The sequence below is a fragment of the Vulpes lagopus genome, chromosome 24, assembly GCF_018345385.1.
Source record: "Vulpes lagopus strain Blue_001 chromosome 24, ASM1834538v1, whole genome shotgun sequence".
In the NCBI taxonomy this organism is placed as follows: Eukaryota; Metazoa; Chordata; class Mammalia; order Carnivora; family Canidae; genus Vulpes; species Vulpes lagopus.
Window position 1 is genome coordinate 31,334,783 of NC_054847.1, and position 23,919 is coordinate 31,358,701.

The 23,919-nt window shown below is 39.2% G+C and overlaps 1 pseudogene; it reads right to left on the minus strand.

Annotated features, from left to right (window-relative positions):
• Nucleotides 1-3,896: 3,896 nt before the first annotated feature.
• On the minus strand, nt 3,897-5,551 carry LOC121481875 (annotated as a pseudogene).
• Nucleotides 5,552-23,919: the final 18,368 nt, after the last annotated feature.

Consider the following 23,919-nt stretch of genomic DNA (forward strand, 5'->3'; position numbering starts at 1 on the left):
TTTGATTCTCCTTTTTGTTTATTTTTTAGATTGCATTTACAAGTGTAATTATATGGTATTTATCTTTCTCAGTCTGACTTATTTCACTTAGTATAATACCCTCTAGATCCTTTCATGTTGTCTCAAATGGCATGATCTCCTCCTTATTTATGGTTATGTACTATTCTATTGTGTATATGCCACATTTTCCTTAATCCATTTGTCTATCAATGGGCACTTAGTCAGCTATTGTAAATAGCTGTGTAAATAGCTGTGTCAGCTATTGTAAATAACACTACAGCAAACATAGGATTGCACATACTTCTTCGCTTTGTATTTTCCTTTTCTCTAAGTAAATACCTAATAATAGTTATTGAATTGTATGGCATTTCTATTCTTAATTTTTTGAGGAATCTCCATACCGTTTTTCACAGTGGATGTACCAATTTATATCCCCACCAATAGTGCATGAGGGTTCCTTTTTCTCTACATCTTTGTCAACACTTGTTGTTTCTTGTTTTCTTGACTTTAGCCTTTCTAACAGGTATGAGGTGATATCTCATTCTGGTTTTTGATTTGCACTTCTCGATGATTAGTGATCTTAAGCATCTTTTCATGAATCTGTTGGCCATCTGGATGTCTTCCCTGAAGAAATGTCTATTTAGGCCCTCTGCTGATTTTTAAATCAAATTGTTTGCTTTTTTGGTGTTAAGTTATATGAGTTGCTGATATATTTTGGATACTAACCACTTTTTGGATATATCATTTGCACATATCTTCTCCCATTCAAGTAGGTTGTCTTTTTGTTTTGTTGATGGTTTCCTTTGCTGTGCAAAAGCTTTTTATCTTGGTGAAGTCCCAATAGTTTATTTTTGCTTTTGTCCCCCTTGCCTTAGGAGACAAATGTAGAAAATTGTTGCTATGGCTGATGTCAGGGAAATTACTGCCCATGCTTTTTTCTAGGATTTTTATGGTTACAGGTGTCACATTTAGGTCTTTAATCCATTTTGATTTACTTTTGTGTATAGTGTTAGGAAGTACTCCAGTGTCAATCTTTTACGTGTGTAATTGTCCAGTTTTCCCAGTGCTATTTATTGAAAAGACTGTCTTCTCCATTGTTTATTCCTGTCTCCTTTGTCATAAATTCACTGACCATATAAATGTGGGATTCTTTCTAGGGTCTCTAACCTATTTCATTGATCAAAGTGTCTATTTTTGTGCCGCTACCATACTGTTTTGATTTCTACAGCTTTGTGGTATATATTGAAATCCGGAACTGTGCTACCTCCAGTTTTGTTCTTGATTTTTAGGATTGCTTTGGCTATTTGGGGTCTTCTGTAATTTCAGAAAAACTTTAGTATTATTTATCTGGTTTTGTGAAAAAATGCTATTTGTAGCATTTTGGGCATTTTAACATGAATTGCACTGAATCTGTAGATTACTTTGGGTAATATGGACATTTTGTCAATATTAATCCTTCCAATCCATAAACATGAAACATATTTCCATTTATTTGTGTTATCTTCAGTTTCTTTCATCAGTGTTTTATAGTTTTCAGAGTACAGGCCTTTCAACTCTTTGGCTAAGTTTATTTGTAGGTATTTTATTTTTTTTAGGTACAATTGTAAATGATGGGTTGTTTTCCAAATTTCTCTTTCTACGACTTTGTTGTTAGTATATAGAAATGCTACTGATTTATGGGTGTTAATTTTGTATCCTGCCATGTTACTGAGTCTTTAGGATTTTCAATGTACAGTATCATGTTGCCTGCAAATAGTGGAAGTTTTCATTCTTCTTTACCAGTATGGATACATTTTATTTCTTCTTCTTGTCTAATTACGGTGGCTAGGACTTCTGGTACTATGTTCAGTAAAAGTGGTAAGTGTCGACATCTTTGTCTTATTCCTGACATAGAGGGAAAGCTCTGTTTTTCACTATGGAGGAGGATGTTAGCTTTAGGTTTTTCATATATGCCCTTTACTATGTTGAGGTATATTTCCTCTTACCCTTTTGTTGAGAGTTTTTATCATAGTGGATGTTGAATTTTATCAAATGCTTTTTCTGCATCTATTGAAATGATCCTGTGGTTTGTATCCTTCATTTTGTTGATGTTGTATATGATGTTGATTGATTTGCAAATATCAAAACATTCTGCATTCTAGGAATAAATCCCACCTGATGATGCTGAATAATCTTTTTAGTGTGGTGTTGTATGCAATTTACTAATATTTTGTTGAGGTTTTTTGCATCTATATTCATCAGGAATATTGGCTTTATATAGTTTTATATTTTTGTGGTATCTTTCTCTGGTTTGGGTATCAAGGTAATGATGGCCTTGTAGAATATATTTGGAAACTTTCCTTCCTTTTTTCTTTTTGAAGTTGTTTGAGGAGAATAGGTATTAATTCCTCTTTAAATACATGGTAGGATTCACTTGTGAATCCATTTGGTCCTGGACTTTTATTTTGAAAGGTTTCAATATCAATTATATTTCATTGTTCATAATCAGTCAGTTCAGATTTTTTATTTCTTCCTGGTTCAGTTTTGAAAGATTGTATGTTTCTAGGAATTTACTCATTTCTTCTAGGTTGTCCAGTTTGTTGGTATGTAATTTTTTATAGTATTTGCTTATAATCCTTTCTATTTTTGTGATATCAGTAACTTCTCTTGTGTCATTTCTGATTTTATTTATTTGTGTCTTCTCTTATTCTCTTGATGAGTCTGGATAAGGGTTTATAATATTGTTTATCTTTTCAAAGAACCAGTTCTTAGTTTCCTTAATTTTTTTGTCTCTATGTCATTTATTTCTGCTGTGATCCTTATTATTGCCTTTCTTCTTTTATTCGTCTTGGGTTTTGTTTGTTCTTCATTTTGTATTTCTTTTAGGCAAAGGGTTAGATTGTTTATTGGAATTTTTCCTTGTTTTTTGAAGTAGGCCTTATATTGGCATTTACTTCCCTCTTAGACGTGCTTTTGCTATGTCCTAGAGATTTTGGACCATTGTGTTTTTATTTTCATTGGTCTACACGTATATTTTTCTTCTTTGAGTGTTTTATTGACCCATTGGTTATTTTGTATCACGTTGTTTAGTCTTCATGTGTTTATGTTTTTCTCCAGCTTTTTCCAGGTTTGTGATTTATTTCAGGTTTCATACTGTTGTGGTCATCAAAGATATATGGGATGATTTCAATTTTCTTAAATTCATTGAGGCTTGTTTTATTTTATTTTATATTTTATTTTATATTTTTTATTTTATTTTATAATTTATTATTTTATTTTATATTTTTAATTTAATTTAATTTATTTATTTATTTATTTATTTATTTATTTATTTATTTATTTATTTATTTTTTGCAGTCAAAATAGTGTTTACTTCACTTTGTGTCTGCCCCTCTCTCTGGCATCTCTCCCTTTGGCAGGGTGGGGCTGGCTCGCCGTGTAACCTTGGGCTGGGGGTGGCGGGCGGGTAGCGGGGCCAGGAGCAAGGAAGGCGGCGAGAGCTGGACACAGCGGGAAAATGCGCCTCGGCCCACCGCCGCCGTGGACCACAGCGCCCCCTCCAGGCGGCCCTGCCCAACACGCGGTCCGCATTTCGCTGGGGGGCGGCTCGCGGCCCAGGTCGGGGGCCCAGGTCGGGGGCGAGAGCAGGTGCAGGGAGGATCCGCGGGGTGACACGCGGCCTCCCGAGGGAGGTGGACAGCTGAGGGCGGGCGGGCGGGCAGGGGGCGCCTGGCGGCCTTGCGGGCTCAGAATCACAAGCTCGGCCGTTTGCGAAGGGCAGAGCGCGGCCGTCCTGGGCTCAGGGGGACGCCGTCGGGACCTCTGACCAGCGGGGTGACGGGGCCGGGGGCTGGGCGGCGATGTGCCCGGTGTGCACCATCCGGAAGGTGTCCTCGGCGATGTGCCAGGTGTGCAGCTCAGGGACGGCCCATCCGGAAGGTGTCCTTGGTGGCCGGGCCAGCCAGGACCGTGTCAGGGTCATTGAGCATGTGCAGTCCGTCCAGGGTCAGGGGCTCAATCTTAAATTCATCCAGGGGGAGCTGGTGGTCGGAGTCGAAGCTGCCATCACCCACGCCGGCCAGTGTGCTGGTCAGTCCTTTAGAGAGGCTGGGAGGGGACTCTCCCGTCACTGTGAGGATGATGTTGGGGATGCTGCTATTGCTGGGGTAGCCAAGCTGCTGCGTGTCTGGCAGGCTCCCAAGGCCGCCTGCCAGCAGCTGAGTGTGGAGCCAGGGCTGTACAGGCTGCTGGAGCTGACGGCATTGTCCATAATGTTGAACTGCTCCAGTTGCGGGGAGCTCCCAGGGGAGAAGCCTTGACTGGAGACAGGTAAGGTGGGAGACAGGTTAGCGGGCACTAGCGCGGTGCTGCTGCAGAGCCGCACCAAGGTAATGTCGATCCCCTTTGGCGGCTGGCCCAGGCTCTCTGGGGGGGGGGGGGACTGGGGGACAGAGGACGGTACCGTGACCGCCAGTGGGGGCAGCTGGGGGCCCCGTGTCAAGCTGGCACTTGGCATCAGGGGGCCGCCTGGATGAAGAAGGCATAGGGCAGCTGCTGCTCCAGAGGCAGGTCATCCGTGGCCACAGCCTGAGTGACGGGTGACAGCTGGGACAGGGTGGGTGACACCTGCTGGGCCTGCTGCCTCCTCGCCTCCGTGCTCGGGGACAACAGGCTGACACCAGCGGGGCGGTGCAGTGGTGAGGAGCCTGCTGTGCTCATCCCCCGGCTGGCACCGCTGATGCCCAGATGAGTCAGGTTGGCTGTAAGGTTGCCGGTGCTGCTGGAGCTGCTGAGCGCAGGGAAGGTGGCTCCTGGCGGTCCAGTGGGGTCGGGAGGGGGGAGGGGAAGTGTATGGTGGTCAGGTCGGGCAGGGAGCCCCCTGTGTTGTGGGTGGCGGGGATCAGGGCTGTAGTGTTTCCTTGGTCAGCGGATGGAAAGATGTTGATCCCAGGGACCTCACCGGACTTGGGCCCGGACTCCGTCTTCTCGGTGCCCCATGTTTGCTTAGAAAGATTCTTATCTGTCTCTGATGTGGTTTCCTCCATTCCTGGAACTGTTAATAGTAAGACTCTTTTCTGGTGTGCGTCCTGGGACCCACCTGTAAAGGGCTCTGGCTGGGTGGGTGTCATTGTGCTCTGGTGCAGGGAAGAGTCAGAATTGGTCCTTCTGCAGCTGGTGTCCGCGGGTGGCGAGAGGTACACGGTGCCCTATGGGCAGCTGTCCACTGACATGGGCCGGCGATGTGGGGAGCCAAGCCGGCCACGCTCTCGGTATACTCTGTCCACCAGCTCGGGGTGCCGGGTGGTTTGGCTGTGTCTGGGCCTGTGGACTGGAAGGCCAGATCCACGGTGCCACTCCCAGTCTGGTTCACTTTGGGCAGGGACCCGCCGTACTACTGGCCACGGCTTGGGCCCAGCTGCAGGTACTGAGATTTCTGGAGCTGGAGCCGGGCGACCCGTGTCATGCTCAGATCCTTCCTGACCTCCTCGAAGGCCGCTGTCTCCTCTGCCTGCTAATGGTTGTGCAGCACGATCTCCTCGCTGAATTTCCACAGATTGTTCGAAGTCGCCATCCTCTCGCCACTGCCTTGAGGCTTGTTTTATAGACTAATATGTGACTTATTCTTGAGAATGTTCCATGTGCCCTTGAAAATAATGTGTGTTCTGTTGTTTTGGATGGAATTTTCTGTATGTATCTGTTATGTGCATCTAGTCCAATGTGTTACTCAGAGACATTGTTTCCTTATTGATTTTCTGTCTCAATGATCTATCCATTGATGTAAGTGGAGTGTTAAAGTCCCTACCATTATTGTATTGCCATCAGTTTCTCTCTTTGTGTTCATTAATATTTGTGTTACATATTTAGGTGCTCATGTTGGGTGCATAGATATTTACTATTTATATCTTCTTGTTGGATTGATCCCTTAATCATTATGTAATGCCCTTCTTTGTCTCTTGTTACAACCTTTGTCTTAAAGTCTATTTTGTCTGATGTAAGTATTGCTACCTTTTTTTTTTTCTTCACCTCCATTTGCATAGTCAATATTTTTCCATCCCTTCACCTTCATCCTGTATGCATCTTTAGGTCTGAAGTTAGTCTCTTGTAAACAGCACATAGATGCATCTTGTTGTTTTTATCTATTCTGCCATTATGTCTTTGATTGGATCATTTAGGCTATTTGCATGTAATTATTGGTAAGTAAGTACTTATTGGTATTAAAAAAATTTATTTTCCTGTTTGTATAGTTCTTCATTGTTCCTTTCATCTTCTCTTGCTCTCTTTCTTTGTGAAAAATGAGTATCTATAGTGTTTTGTTTGGCTTTTTTTTTCTTTATTTTTTGTGTATCTATCATAGGTTTTGGGTTTATGGTAACCATGCAGTTTATATGTAATATCATAAGTAAATAGTTGTCCATACTAATTGGATGGTCATTTGAGTTCAAACACACTCAAAAGGAAAGAAAGAAAGGAAGACAAGAAGACAGAAAGAAAGACAGATGGGATCCCTGGGTGGCGTAGCGGTTTGGCGCCTGCCTTTGGCCCAGGGCGCGATCCTGGAGACCCGGGATCGAATCCCACGTCGGGCTCCTGGTGCATGGAGCCTGCTTCTCCCTCTGCCTGTGTCTCTGCCTCTCTCTCTATCTCTCTGTGACTATCATAAATAAATAAAAATTAAAAAAAAATTTAATAAAAAAAAAAGAAAGAAAGACAGAAAGACAGGGAAAAAGGAAAAAAAGAAGAAAAAATCTTTCCCCCTTCTCTTCCCTTTATATTCCTTTCTCCACATTTGATGTATATATTGCCATATTCTACACCTTTTTAATAATAATTTTTCTTATGTCTAATTATGGCTATTTCTTTTCCACTTAAAGAAATTCCTTTAACATTTCTTGTAAGACTAGTTTAGTGATGATAAACTTCTTTATATTTGTTTGTCTCAGTAACTCTTTATCTCTCCTTCAAATCTGAATGATAACCTTGCCAGGTAGAGTATTCTTGGTTGTAGAGTTTTTTGTTTTGTTTTTTTTTTCTGTTTTTTTTTTTTCCTTTCAGGACTTTGAATATATCATGACATTCAATTCTGGCCTTCACACTGTCTGCTGAAACATCAGCTAATAGTCTTATAGGTTTTCCCTTATAGGTGACTTTTTGTTTCTCTTGCTGCCTTTAGGATTCTTTACCTTTAGTGTTTGACATTTTAATTATTATGTGCTGTGCAACTCCTTGGGCTCATCTTATTTGGAACTCTGCTTCTTGAACTTGAATGTTTACTTTCTCTCAAGGTGAGGGAAGTTTTTAGTTATTATTTCTTCAAATAAGTTTTTTTTTTTTTTTTACACTCATCTCTCTTCTTCTTCTGGGATCTCTATAATGTGAATGTTTCCTCCCTTGATGTTGTCCAAGAGATCTCTTAAATCCGTCCTCATTTTTAAAAATATTTCTCTTTGTGCTGTTAAGCTTGGGTGCTTTCTATAACTTAACTCCCAGATCATTGATACATTCTTCTGCATCCTCTAATCTGTTGATTCCCTCTAGTGCATTTTTTTTACCTCAGTTATTATATTCTTCCAGTCTGATTGGTTCTTTTTAATACTTTCTATCTTTATTGAATGTCTCACTGAATTTTTCCATTCTTTTCTCTAGCCCAGTGAGTACCTCTATGATAATTACCTTAAATTCTTTATCAGGCATATTGCTTATCTCTGTTTCACTTATTTCTTTTTCTGAGTTTTTTTCTTTTCTTGTTCCTTCTTTTGGAACATATTCCTCTGTCTCCCCATTTTGCTTGACTTTCTGTGTTTGTTTTTATGAATTAGGCAAAACAGCTCCTTCTCCTAAAGTTGAAAGATTTGTCTTGTGTATGGTGATCCCTATGCAGATTGTGTGTGCTTGGTGACTTTGTTTGCTGGTTGGAGCTATAAAATGTAGTTACTCTTTCAATCATGGCTTTTAACAGAAGGAATAAAGAAAATAACTAAGAACAATAAGAAATAAAAGAACATAATAAAATAAAAGAAAAATAAAACAGAAAAAGAAGAAAAGAAAAAAAGAACAAGAAAGAAAGGAACAAAATGAAAAGTAAATAAAAACAAAACGCGACAAGCTATACGAATTAAAGTAAAACAAATAAACAATAAAGCAAAACCCACAAAACCTCAGCTTGTTTTCTGTGCCCCAGTACCATGGGGCAGCTAGTGTGGGGTTGTGGGTCCTGGATTTGCTGAGGTCACAAGTTCACTGTGAGTCAGACTCTGCTCTGGTCTGTGCTTTTAAGGTGGCAGACGTGGGGTATGGGGAGGTAGGGATAAGAATGTTCCCTTTTAGAACTATGGCTTTTCCCCTATGTATCCCAACATGACCAACATTGCTGTGGTTTATGGACTCTGGGATCACTGAAGTGGCAAACTCACTGAGATAACCAGACCCACCTGTTCTGGTGTCTGTACCCTTGTCCAGCTGAGGCTTTGAAGATGGGATGGGAATGTAGACCATGTGTTCTTTAATCTCTGTGACCTGGAGAGCTTCCCTATAGCTCCTCCACCACTTGGCAGAGTTCTAGTGTTGTCTCTTTGATATGCTGGTTGCTCTTTTAAACTGTGGGTTTCATTTTGTACCCAAGGACAGAGGGATCTGCATAATTCCCTCAGCACTGTTCCTCCTCACTGCCATTCACAGTGTAGGAGATTAGGTTTCTCTTTATTACTGTGTCTCTGTCTCTTGCTTTTCCTTGCAGTTTTATTTATCTTTAGTTTTTCAGTAGTTGTTCAGTCAGCCCTCAGTTCTTCTTCAGGAGGAATCGTTCTATAAATAGGTATAATTTGGTGTGTTCCATGGAGGAAGTGAGTTTGAGGTCTTCCTATATTATCATCTTGAACCAAAACTCTCATTAAAGCATTATTGTAAGGAATGTATAAATCATTGAAAATTAATACTAAGTGCTTTAATGTTCTCAAATTCTGCATATTCTTTTTCATAATAAACTAATTTTAAACCACAGTGAAATAACACCTCACACCAGTCAGAATGGCTATTATCAAAAAGACAATAACAAGTGCTGGCAAGGATGTGCAGAAATGGGAACCCCTGTGCACTATTGGTGGGAATGTAAACTGGTACAATCAGTTGGAAAAAAGTATGGAGGTTCCTCAAAAAAATTAAAAGTAGAAATACCATATGATCCAGTAATTCCATTAGTGAGTGTTTACCCAAAGAAAATTAAAACACTAATTTGAAAAGATATATGTAGGCCTATGTTCATGGCAGCATTATTTACAATAGTTAAGATATGTGTCCATTGATTGGTGAATGGATAAATATGTGTGTGTATATGTGTAATATATATATTATGGTATACGTGTTAATATATTTTATATAATATTATAATTATTATGTATATAATGAAATATTACTCAACAATAAAAAAAATGAGATCTTGCCATTTGTGACAACATGGATAGACTTGAGGGTATTATGTCATGTGAAATAAATCAGTCAGAGAAGGACAAATACCCTATGATTTCAATTATATGTGGAATCGAAATAACAAAACACATGACCAAAGAAGCAAAAACAGACACATAAATACAGAATACAAACTGGTGGTTCACAGAGGGATGAAGATAGGATGGGTGAAATTAGTGACAGGAATCAAGAGGTACAAACTTTCAATTATAAAATAAATGATAGTGATGAAAATTATGGTATTAGAATATAGCAAATAATAACATTGTATAGTGACCGATCATAACTACACTTACTGCAGTGAGCATTGAGTATTGTATAAAATTGCCAAATGACTATGCTGAGCAGCTACAATGAATATAATATTGTATTTCGAATATATGTAAATGACAAAAATTTAAAATTAAATAAATGTATTTGAAATTATATAAACTAGCCTTGAATATTCCATTGGTGGGCATAATATTTATTCCGTACAGTTAATAAACATAGTATTTATAAATATTTCCAAAAATAAAGTGAATTAGGTCGACTTGATAAATTTGACAAATTGATTTTTTACTAAATTGATACTTTGGAGATTAATATTTTGGTAAATTAGTCTGCTTCTTTATGGCAGGACTGGAATGAATTAATTACATTTTATAACAGGACCGAAAGATCTGGAAAGGAAATGAGTATCAGAGAGGGGAGTTATAGACCAAGAATATTTAAGAGGTTTAAATGCATGGATATTGAGCTAAACTACAGGATTGGATTATCAATCAGACTCACACGAATCAGATATTTTAGCCAATATAAAGCTTTATTAGTAATTTTGAGGATACAGGGGAACATATAAACTCATGATGAAGTAGAGAAAAGGATAAAACAACTTACATGAGTCCGTGGATCCTCCCTTTTGACATTGGTGATGCACAGCTGGCCTAGAAAAATAGATGAAGCCTCTGGATGATGTCTGTAGGCTTGTTCACAAAGCAAAAAGTGTTTAGGTTATGAAGCATCTCCATTCTATATCCCATAGAGTTGATTTGTCTTTACAGCATTCTCCAGGGAGTCATGCTTCAGAATCTGTAGGTCCTGGATTTATTTACAGGTAATCCTTTGGATGGGATGTCTTACATTCTACAAATTAAGACTTCTCCTCCTAACAAAACTCATTAGCCATTTTACATTTAGGTCTAGTTGACAAGCTTCAGGCCAGATCATTGGCTTTCTTTCCTTTAGACTAAGAATGTTCTACTGGAAAGGAAGTGACTATAGGATGTCTGTGTGACTCCTACCTGTCAGAAATTTAGTTGAGTTTAAAGATATATTTTAATAAATTGAACAAGAGAAAAAGTAAACACCAAAAAAGAAGAAAAGAAAAATGTAAAATCAAGACAATTAGAAACTCAAGAAAGATACAAGAAAGGCAATGATGTCATAGTGATTCACAGCTATTCAGAGAACAATATTTATGTAGTTATAAAAATTATGTAGTTATAAACAATATTTATGTAGTTATAAAAATTAATCACATTTATAAATTGAAAATTTAGTCATGATTTTAGAAAGGATTATAAATGTACAAACATATATGATATAATTTTGGAATTGAAATAGTAAGTAAACTGAAAGGAATAGAATAGATGATAAAATATTTATCTTATAAAATAAAGTCAAGCTACTCTCTATATTGTATGACAAAAAAATAAAGGAAGTAGTGTATTATTTTAAGTTAAAAGATTAACCAATTTTAAACTAAAATTAGTGATAAAGTTCAGGTGAGAGGGATGATTGTGTGGGAAAGAAAAGGAAAGGTGATTAAGTCAGGTCTTCATAAAACATGATAGTATGTCAAAAGATAAATATCACACTAGGAAAATAGTAACAATTTATATAAAATGCATAGTATAATCTTGATATACATAGGGTATCCATAAACCAATAAGAAAGAAAAAAATACCAACTAGCTAAAGAAATGGACAAAGGGAATAAACAGGCAGTTTACCCATTTTTTTTAAAGTAAACATAAAAATGGCCATAAAAGGACATGATGCTTTATTTTATTCATATCTAAAGCCTTAAACATAAAAAAAATAATTAAATCTTGCCCTTTGCAATAACATGAATGGAGCTAGAGGGTATAATGCTAAGTGAAATAAGTCAGTCAGAGAAAGACAAATACCATATGATCTCACTCATATGTGGAATTTAAGGAACAAAGCAAATGAACAACAAAAAAGAGAGACAAACAAAAAAACAGACTCTTAACTATGGAGAATAAACTGAGGTTACCAGAGCAGAGGTGGATGGGGGGATGGGTGAAATAGGTAAAGGAGATTAAGAGTACACATCATAATGAGCACTGAGTAATGCATAGAATTGTTAAATCATTATATTATACAACTGAAACTAAGATAAAACTGTATAGTTTTTATACTGGAATTCTGGAAGGAAGGAAAGGAAAGGAAAGGAAAGGAAAGGAAAGGAAAGGAAAGGAAAGGAAAGGAAAGGAAAGGAAAAAGGAAAGGAAAGGAAAAAAAGGCTTTGAAGGTAAGTCAGTGAAGTAACATTTTTTTTAAACTATCAGAGAGGCAAAACCTAAAAATAGTGATAGTTTATTTTGCAGATCTTGGGAAATAGAAACTTTCCTAAATATTGATAGAGTATAAATTCATGTGTATTTTATTTACTTTTATTTTTATTTTTTAAAAAGATTTTATTTATTTATTTATGAGAGATACAGAGAGAGAAGCAGAGACATAGAGGGAGAAGCAGGCTCATGTAGGAAGCCTGATGTGGGACTCCGTCCAGGGACTCCAGGATCACGCCCTGGGCCAAAGGCAGATGGTCAATCATGAGCATTTTAAAATAAACTTTATGGGTGCCTGTGTGGCTCAGTCAGTTAAGTGTCTGCCTTTGGCTCAGGTCAGAATATCAGGTCCTAGAATTAAGCCTCCCATCAACTCTCTAATCAGTGGGGAGTCTGCTTCTCCCTCTCCCCCTCCCCTGGCTCATGAGTTTTCTCTCTATCTCTCTCATAAATAAGTAAATAAGGCACACCCTACATTAAAAAACAAAACAAAACAAAAACTTAGAGCATTGTTCTAGCTTCTGAGACTCTCCCACTTTTTTTTCCCCAGAAGCTCCTTGCAATATCTGTGAAATCCCCAAATCAGCCTCAACATTTTTAGAGTTTGGAAAGTATTTGAAGATTGTTGGATGAATAGCTTAATAAAGAGATGAAAGATAAGCCTGACCCAGTTCTGCACAAAGAATTCAGTATAAAGTATTTTTCAGTAAAATAGATTTGGGCCATCTCTTTACACAAACATTAAAAAAATGCAATCTATTAAACAAACTTTAGACCATATTAATCAGTCATCTGTTTGGCAAACTGAAGTGTTCATGTATTTTTAATGAAAGTTAAATGTACAAGGATTCACTGATTTCCACTTTTCAGATGAGCTCTGGTTTTCTGTGTGACTCTTCCAACCAGGCCAATTATAAGAGAAATCAGGCAAAGATGAGAGTTTAGGTTCAGAGGGAATTAATGAGTTTCTTTTTTAAAAATTTCAGTTATTAGTAAATACTAACATAAAGTAAATATCTGAAAAGACTTCCATTTGCAACCAGTAGCACTTGCTGAGATCTGCAAGTAGTTGACACTGATAGGGGAATTCAAATTATTCCTTCTAGAACCTACATACCGAGTATGATACAACACTTTATACTTTATATGGTTCAGTCCCCATAAAAAGTGGGACTTTGTAAATGAAAGCAGTGCCAAAATCTTAAAAATAATAAGTAAATATAGTCATATAAGTTAGCAACAGTACTAATTTTTCTTTCTATTCTTTGCTACTAGTGTTCAGAGAAATAGCACTTCTTTTAGTTGCAGCAGCAACCAATAAGGTTGATGATATGAAAATGTCACTGTTAATGAACTCTCAGAAAAAAAAATTAAGTAAATAATCACATTTACAATTGCATCAAAACATAAAATAAAATAAAATGCCTAAGGAATAAATTTAACCAAGGAGGTAAAATACCTGTACACTAAGAACTATAAGACATTGATGAAAGAAACTGATGAAGACACAAAAAATGGAAAACTATTCTGTGCTCATGGATTGGAAGAATTAATATTAAAGCAAACTATAAATTCAGTGCAGTCCCTATCAAAATTCTAATGGTATTCTTCACAGAAATAGAACAAACAATCCTAAAATTGTATGGGACCACCAAAGATCCTAAAAAGGCCAAGCTATCTTGAAAAAGAAAGCTGGAGGCATCACACTCCCTGATTTCAAACTGTATCACAAAGCTATAGTAATCAAAACAGTTTGGTATTGGCATAAAAACAGACACATAAATCAATGGAATGGAATAGAGTCCAGAAGTAACCCATGCATATCCAATTAATTACCTAGTGACAAAGGATCCAAGAATGTATAATAGGCAAGGACAGTCTCTTCAATAAATGGTGTTCAGAAAACTGGACAGCTATGTGCGAAAAAATGACACTGGACCACTGTCTTATCTCATAAACAAAAATAACTCAAAATAGATTAAAGACTTGAATGTAAAATCTGACGCATAAAACTTCTAGAAGAAAATATAGACCGTAAACTCCTTGACATTGTTGATTGACATCATTTTTTGGATTTGACACCAAAAGCAAAGGCAACAAAAGAAATAAACAAGTAAGACTACATCAAACTATAAATCGTCTGCATGGCAAAGGAAACCATCACCAAAATGAAAAAGCAACATAACCAAACCAGAGAAAATATTTGCAAATCATATAACTGATAAGGGGTTAATATCCAAAATACATAAAGGATTATTACAGCTCAGTATCAAAAAGTTTAAAAATCCAATTTAGAAAGTGGACAGAGGATCTGAATGGATATTTTTCAAAAAAAAAAATCAGATAACCAAGAGATACATGAAAAGATACTTAATACCACTAATCACCAGGGAAATGAAAATCAAAACCACAATGAAATATCACCTCACACCTGTTAGAATGACTATTATCAAGAAGACAAGAAATAATAAGTGTTGGTGAGGATGTGGAAAAAAAGGGAACCCTTGTATACTCTTTTTTGTTTGTTTGTTTGTTTTTTGGTATATTTTTTTACTGGAGTTCAATTTGCCAACATATATCACCCATTACTCATCCCATCAAGTGCCCCCCTCAGTGGCCATCACCCAGTCACCCCATGTCCCCACCCACCACCCCTTGTTTCCTAGAGTTAGGAGTCGCTCATGTTCTGCCTCCCTCTCTGATATTTCCGACTCATTTTCTCTCCTTTCCCCTTTCATTATTTTTTATATTCCCTGAATGAATGAGACCATATAATGTTTGTGCTTCTCTGATTGACTTACTTCACTCAGCATAATCCTCCAGTTCCATCCATGTCGAAGCAAGTGGTGGGTATTTGTCATAACCCTTGTATACTCTTGATAGGGATGTAAATTAGTGTAGCCAAGATGGAAAACAGTATGGAGGTTCCTCAAAAAATTAAAAATAGAGCCAACATATGATCCGACAATTCCACTTCTCATTAACTACCCAAAGAAAATGAAAACACTAACTTGAAAAGCTGTGTGCACCCCTATGTTCACTGCAGCATTATCTACAATAGCCAAGATTTGGAAACAACCACCGACAGATGAATGGGTAAAGAAAATGTGGTATATTATATGCAGTAAAACATTGTTCAGTCATAGAAAAGGATGATCTTGCCATTTCTGACAACATGGATGGACCTTGAGGGTATTACACTAAGTGAAATAAATCAGACAAATACTGTATGATCTCACTTATATGTAGACTCTAAAAAATAAAAATAAAAACAAAAACAAAAAAACCTCCCCAAACTGTAGATAAACGAATGAGCAAAGAAAAGCCCAAGCTTACAGAGACAGAGAACAGATTGGTGGTTGCAAGACGGGAGTTGAGGGGTGAACGAAGGATGAAGGGAGTCAAAAGGCACAAACTTCCAGTTATAAAAGAAGTTTTGAGGTTATAATATACAGCATGGTGAGTATAGTTAATAGTGTATTGCATATTTGAAAGTTACTAAGAAAATAAATCTTAAAAGTTCTCTCAAGAAAAAAATTCTGTAGCTATGTACAGTGATGAATATTAACTAGACTTATTTTGGTGATCATTTTGCAGTATGTACAAATATCGAACCATCACATTTTATACCTGAAACAAATGCTGTGTGTTGCTTATACCTCACCAACAAGAAAATGTCACTGTTGCAGAATGAGTTGTGTCCTCTGAAAATTCATATGTTGAAGCCCTCACCCCAGTACCTCCAAATGAGACCCCTACAGGGCTATAAAGAAGGTAATTAAGTTAAGATGAGGTCCTTGGGTGTGCGCTAATTCTATCTGACTAGTGTCCTTATAGGAAGAGCGGATTAGGCGGTACAAACAGATATGGGGCACTTCAGCATGTGTGCACACAGCACGTACACACACACACACACACACACACACACACACAGAGGCTGTGCAAGGACACGGTGAGAAGGTGACCATTTGCAAGGAAAGAGGAGAGGCCCCAGAATGAAACCAGTGCTGCTGGCAGCTTGATTTTGGTCTTCGAAGCCTCCAGGACTATGAAAAATAAATTTTTCTCTTTTAAGCCATCCAGTCTGTGCTATTCTCTTACGGCTGTCCTAGCAAAGTCATACACTCACAGAGTTTAGGGTACTCAGAGAATTCTACTTGCCACAGGGAAGGATGTATTTACTTGCAAATGCTTAAGAACAAAATGTATTTTAGAATACAATTTTCGAGGCTGTGTAGGTGATAAGCAAGCAAGGCTGACTTGTTACCCTGGGCCCTTTTGAAGGAGGAAGGAAGCAATTTATTATATGGGATGAGGAATGAGGGATGAGAAAGGGAAACCTCCACTTGCAGACCTTGTGTACTGAGCACACACCCTCATGCCCCTGACAGCCGTGCAAAGAGATTGCTAAGCTCAGCCACCTCCATGGAGAATGCCAGAGCCAATAATGGTGAGTTCCAAAAATCACAAATGTATGAGTAACTCTGCAAAGGCTCTTATCATGATATTTTCTAATTATAATTTCCAACATGAAGGTTCTACATAATTTCCATGTCTGAGGTTTAGTACTTACAGAAAGCATCTCAGAAATAAGTAGAATGTTTTCTCATCCAGCCTATTCCCAAGCAGCTTAGAGTTTTGGTATCTGACATTCTCAAGTTCAAAGCTAAAACCAGATGAAGACTTTCATTGTATTAAATGACCTCAATCATCACATAATCCTGGTAGATTTTAAATACACCAGTCCCTTTTCAATTGTTTCGGGTTTTTTTTTTCTTCCAAATGCTAGAAGCTTAATTGTTTATAGAATTAAACTAAGGGGAACAAATTACTTAGAAATGAGGCAGCAGGGAGAAAGTCTAAAGTAGAGGCCATACATGGGTTAACCCAGGAAGCACGATGACCTAGCAGGCAGGATTAGAGTTAGCTGCTGAAGGATGTAAGCCTGAAAGTACCAGTTGCCAATTTACCTCTTAAGTCCAGATTGAAGACATGTCCTCCAGCCCCAGCACAAATGCCTACACATGTTGACCAGTTTCAAAGATCAAAGATTGGGGTGCTGGGTGGCTCAGTCAGTTAAGCATCTGCCTTCGGCTCAGGTCATGATCCCAGGGTACTGGGATGCAGCTCCACATTGGGCTCCCTGCCTCAGAGGGGAGTTTTCTCCCGCTCCCCCTGCTTGTGCTCTCTCTCTCTCTCTCTCTCTCTCTGTCAAATAAATAAATAAAATAGAATAAAATAAAGAAAAGAAAAACAAACAGAAATCAAAGACTGAATTCAGAGTAGAGATGGAGTGTTGGAACCAGAGAAATATGACTGTAAACTTCTGGAACAAAGTTTTTTTACCTTAGCTGAGGCACTTCAGGATGCCATAAGTCATGCGAATTGGTTGTTTATGGACACATTACATTAGAACATTAGAACCAGGAAGCATCATTAGTGATTTGTGTGATACTGGGCAAGTCGTGGTTGTGGTAGGGGTGGGGAAATGATATAGGAATGTTTGCCTGCCTGCGCAGTACCTGCCTGACTTTTCAGGAAATCTAAATTTACTAAGCGCTGACTACACACCAAGTCCTCTGATAGCACTTTTCACAAATTATCTGATTTAATCATTGGGTGAAGCAGTGTTGTTTCTCTAGAGAGGTTGCACAGAATGATCCACCTGGAGAGCTGTGGATACAGGCAAGGCACCCAGGTTTATAATTGTTCCCTCTTCAATATTTTGCTCTACACAGCTTTATCTTTCTACTATGATCGTTCGGTTTTTCAAAAAAAAATACTTTCCAGGATTTTTAAGAGCACACACTCTGAATTAAATATGTTCTGACCAGTATGTCCTCCATAGATGTACATACTTAGATTCAAGCATCAGTAGTTAATTCTTTCTCATTCACTTTCATATTTATGGTTGGGTTTCCATATTTCTTTGGGGGCACAAATAGCTTAGGGGAGGAAAAGCAGTAGTGGCTAACTCCCCCAACAAATGAAGAGTATCTTCATGGTGACATATGACGTATAATCTCAACATTAACGGTGAAATGGCTTAGTTTGGATTCCTCCAGCCCAAAAGCTGAGATAAGGATTCAGGTGCAAGGAATTAATTTGGGAGGTATAGGAAATATCGATAGGGGAGTGAGGAACTGATACCAGGAAAGGAAGAGGCCAGTAAAGGGTGAGGTATGAAGCTGTCTATATGGTGAGCAAACGGAGCTTAATTCCACAGGGAAATGCTGCAAAACCCACACTTCAGTCTATACGTACTGAGGAGAGGTGGAGCTGGCCTATTGATATAGCAACTCCTGAGAGTCACAGGTAAGGGCTACTCCTGGGGGGATGAATTCCCTGGTCACCTGGCCTGCCCCGTGCAGGTGTGGCAGCTGAGCTGAGCGAGCCCCTTTTGCATTTCTGGAAAACAGTGCCCTTAGGTACAGAGATGCAAATATTGGCACTTGGAAGTTAGCTGGGAGTTCTGAAGGTCATGGGCAGGACAAGGACGACTTCTGCTACCAAAGGAAATTCCTTTTTTTTTTTTTTCCATGTGCTAATTTCAGAGACCTATGTTTGACTATGAGATCATAACTGCGAAAATAGTCATCAGCTCAAATTTAGGTTAAATAAAAAAGATGTTGAGTTTCTGAAGTGGATGAAGATAGGGAGAGGTATTAGATACTTAAATTCTGGAGGAAATCCCATGGCTTTTTCAAGACGAGACTAATTCTCTATGGTTTTTGTTTGGCGTAGCTCCTCCCAGTTCTTATCACTGCTTTCTGGAGGATGGGGTGGTGGTGGTAAAAAAAGAAAGCTGTGATACGACTACGACGGGGACAGGCTTTATCAAACAAAAATCATGGAAAATAACTCTCTTCTCCACAAAGCCATGGACTTCCTACAGAATGTATATACCCAATCCCTTCACAAACACAAGTCAGATAGTTGGGTCCTAAGAGTTTGTGGGGGTGGGGGAGACAAATCAATAACATTCTTGGAATTTTTTGTATGTAGGCTGTCATAATGCCAGACACACTGGTTAGGATGCCCATTGGCTAGTGGAACCAAAGCAGAAAAAGATTAAAGAAAAAATACACGCAGAAAGGTGAAATATTGACTGTACTGCCAAAAGATAGAAAAAAGATAGAAGAGTGGAAGTTTGCTGGACTAGATGAAGAGAGAACTATGAAGAGAATGGAGTGGAGGACAGATACACTGCAGCATAAAAGGAAGCTCACTGTCTTGCTCATCTCTTTAGCCTCATCCCTTTCCTCTGTTACCATCTCCAGCCACTCACTCTACCTTCCTTGTTCGAAATCAAGCAGGTTAATTATACCCCAGGGCCTTTGCCCTGGCTGTTTCCGTTGCCTGGATCACTCTTCTAGATAGTCTCAGTGCTCATTTCCTCACCTCCTGCAGATCTTTGCTCAAATGATATCTTCCCCAGAGACCTTACCTGACTGCCTTATTTGACCTTGGGTCCTTCTGGCATCCCATGTTGCACATCCCTAGCTTATTTTCTCCATTGCACTTAGTACCTTCTAATATAATGTAAAATAATATAATTTGAAATGAATTTATTTTTCAGCATATGTCCTCTGTCGTATGACTGAAGGCTCCAGGGATGTTTGGATGCCGTGTTCAGTGTTGTATCCTCAGCACCAAGCACGTTGCCTGACATATAGCAGGCCCTCCGTAAATATTTGCTAAATGAATGTTGTAATCAGCAAGTAGCTGATTGTGAACTTCTGGACAGTAGGGTATTCATAGTGGGAATGAAATTGGGCCTAATTAAGATTCAGCACATAAAACACAGGCAACAGATTTTAGTTCCTGAAACAAGACACACTTGGATTTGAATCATACACGGCCTAAGGCAAAACAACCAATCTCTGAGCTTGCTTCCTCTTAGTAAAATAGGTTTAATCATCCTTTCTTCATAGGTTACTATTAGGATTAATGAGATAACAAATGCACTGTCAGTAGTGGTCTGCTTCAGATTCAAAAATTGGAGATCATTAGTATAATTAATATTCATAATGGATCTGGCTAAGAATCATTTGTTGATGTTACTATTTTGGTTCTTCCCAAACAATCCCTCTTGTTGGTTTTTGAAGTCCTCAGTTTCAGAGTTTATTGATTCTGGAAAGGCTCAGTGGTGCCAATCATTAGGAATGCTCCTCGTAGCATTCAGCCAAGGACAGTTATGTAATGAGCACCGTGATAAAGACTTCACACAAAGGATCTCTGAGCAGGGCCTGTCGCCTGTGTTTTCTAACGTTTACAAGGTGTGATGACAGGGAAGCTTACAATTTCAGATCAACTGTGATCTGCCTGCTCCTTACCCCACACTAAGCAAGGGTGGCTTTCCTTCTCAGACCTAGATGGCTGCTGAAACATGAGCCATTTGAAAGCTCAGTCTTCTTGCAAGCAATCAGGCAAGTTCCTAGTCCTCTCTGAGGTGGAAGTCATTTTCTAGAACTGCCAAAGCTTTTCTTTGGACTGTGGAGTAGTTGTTTTGGTTTCTAAGTCCTGCTCAACTGTAGTGAATAAATACCTGGCTTATCATCAATAACATTCTTAGGCAAATAGGTGACAATGTCAATAGGAACTTAAAGAAATGTGCTTGGAGGTTAAAAATCTTGCCTTTGGAAGCATAATGACAATTTCACTGATTCTGCCTTTTTAAGGCAGCCTAGAACACTGGGTGCCACCACACTGACATTGCCCCTCAACAAAATTGGCCCTGGCAGCTAGCAGTCACATCTGAAATGTTTCGGGCAGTAGGGCTGCTCTGGAATCTCTCCCACATACCAATACATCTCTTGATCTTGAGAAAACATTTCCTGATATTCCGGAACTTTCCCACTGTTCCTTGCAATGTCCCCCAGAGGACACATGGGCTTTCCTAGACCTCTTGACGCCCACATAACCTTCCCATGGTAAGTACTGGCTGGTCAAAAGTAAGCTGCATTCACTAGGGACTGTGATTTGAACACTTGTTCCATAGACGTTTTGCTTTTCTATTAATTTGGGGGAGGGGTTGGTGAAGAAAGGGCCTGAGAATTTTGCTGCATTGAGTGGGAGTTTTGTGCACGGAGTTCTTTCCTGCTCTGTCATTGTAGCCATGGTGTCCACATAACATTGTCCCTAATGTGTTCTAGAGCTAACTGCTACTAAAAGAGTTAAAATTGTATGTAAACCCTGAGTAATTGTGTAACCTGTGATAACTGCCTATCTCTTGTCAGCCAACTCACTCTTCTTACAGTTAAGTGTTCTTGAAAACACGCTGTGATCTGTTGGAGTATCATCAGACTTGCCAGTCCTAAACAAGTCATGTTTCCGACAGCGGGCTCTTGAACGTTAACTCTGTGAGGTACCCCATGAAGAAGGTTTGCTAAGGCCTAGCGGCTTTAGAAATTCTGTATAATCTAGCCCCCATTTATAGACTTGTCATGTACGTTAGTGCATTGAATGACCAGAAAAGGGCCACCAAAAATCAACTTGTGTCACTTATTCTGGCATTTGCCAAGTTATTTGACCACAGCTCTCTTTTTCTTTTGTTAAATTTGGTAACATTCTGTAGAACTAGCAAGTATTCCAGGAAATTTAGCTTGGGTAACTCTTGTCCTAAATATAATAAACATATCGGAATGTTGTTCAGAAGTTAGAGTTCCCAAAACCACAGGCTTTGTTATTTTTTTGTTTTTGTTTTTGTTTTTGTTTTTGTTTTTTGTTTTTGTTTTTGTTTTTGTTTTAGTAATCCCCAAATGGAATTGTGTTAAGCACGGGTCTGCAAACCTTTTCTGGAAAAGGACAGACAGTAAATATTTTAGACTTTGTGTGGCATTTGATGTCCGTCAAAACTGCTCAGCTCTGGGGGAGTATGAAATTAGCCACAGACAACCTAAACAAATGGGCATGGCTGCATTCCAATAAAACTTTATTTATAAAAACAGCCAGCAGCCTCAGTCTGGACCAGGGGGCTGCAAACTGTTTGCAAACCCCTGTTTGCAAGTGAGGCAACCACCTCTCATTCACAATTCAGTTATCTGATACCCTGAAAGTACCTATAAGATAAAAAAGACTTGTGGTGATTTTGTTCTCAGCCAAGTTGGGTCTACATGAACTTTTGGGAGAATGGAGTTCAGGGCACTCAGGTCAGAGTCTAAACTTCTTTGCATGGTTATCACGACTAAGATGAACTGGTATCCTCAAAAGGCATCCAGAACTTGTCCGCTCTTTGCAACTAAGAGGATGAGGATAAGCAGGATAAGGCCCTGCTGCCTTGATATTTTGCTTTAATTCTCCTCAATTGGCTAACTAGCAATTTCCTAGTGAAAAGGGAGGAGATTTACCAGCAGGACTCCAAACTTCCTTTTGGAGGTTAAGTGAAACAGGGAGGTGTTTGGGAAAGGAAATCTGCCGTAAGTGCTAGAAAGTACCAAACCTGTGGTTATTTTAAGTCAAGCCCTACTGCAGAATCAACAGCCTCCATTATGCACAAGGGACCACCCACCCAAAGGAGCATCCAAAGATAATAATCTATGAGAAAGGAGACCACAAAAATGCGGATGCTGAATTTCTGGCAGGACTTTATTGTTCATGTTTAAAGAAGTGATTGTCCCTTAGATACCAAGGCTAGTTCACTAGCTTTATGCTGGCAACGTTTTTGTTTATTGATGCTTTATCTTTGTGTGGCTCTGTTCTTAACCCTTCCCGGTGCAAGCATTTGGATTCTCCTGCAGGCTCAAAGGAAAACTGGTAAAGGAGTGCCAGGGTAGGGGAGTGGGGGTGGGCCTTACGAACAGCCTCTAGACTAACAGCATGATGGAACTGTAGTACTGGGAGTGACCTAAGGATGCCTAATCGGACTGCAGTAGAAACATCAACTAGGCATCTTGCCCAGAATACCAAATGATCAGGGGCTGGTAGGAGAGTCCAGATTCCTGAGTCATGCTGAAGGCTCAGGAAATGGAGTTCTCAGGGCCACGGTCCTAGACCTTATGAAGCTGCTGTCATCTGGTACCTTGGTGGGCTTTTGCTCTCAGCATGGATGGTGAGCTCACGTCCCAGGAGGGGAATATCGTGGACAGCAGGCCACATTTGTTTCTACTCTATTGTAAATTATGTGCATACTTTAAAAATAGTTAAGGCTTAGGTACTAGGATACATGCATTCTCAAGTCCAGGGGCCTTTAGGCTAACCCTAAACTGGGAGAGAAAGCCTGGCTGTGCCTGAAAAACTAAGGATCTATAACCTCCAGCGAGATGTTGAGGTACACACTAGGGACATGGAAATGGAGAGGTTTGTATTTGTCTCCTATTTGGATCACAGAGATTAATGTTTGGGTTTTCTGCCTGCAGAGGCCAAGAGGAAATTTTTCACAAAAGACTTTATCAAACTTGGACGCCAGACAGTGTTAACTCAAGGTTCAGATTTGGGGAAAATGGCTTTCTTCCATTTGACCTTCGGCATTATGAAAAGTTCAAGGGAAGCCAGTGCAGCTTGGCACACTGATAGATGTTTGGGCGTCGGTAGCCCGAGATGGCATGCGGGCAGGAAAGCTGTTATTCAGAGATGTTGGCATGTTTAAAGTGTCCAGTCAAGTAAGTTTAAGGCAGCAAGTATCCACAGTGTGTGGATTTGTCCTGGTGACCTTGTGAGAGGTACAGTGGGGACCGAGCATGAGGAGCTTGGCAGGGAGGGCTCTAACATAAGCCCCCAGCTTTGCACATAGTGGTAATGAGCTGGTAATACTGGAACATTACTATCAGTGGGTCCCCATTTTTTACCATAGACTATGGAAATCTGGGAAAGTTTTGGTTAAACTTGGCAGTTATTAAGATTTAAATTCCCCATAGAAATTTTAAAACACTTTTCCCAAGTAAAACAGAAACTTTAACTTT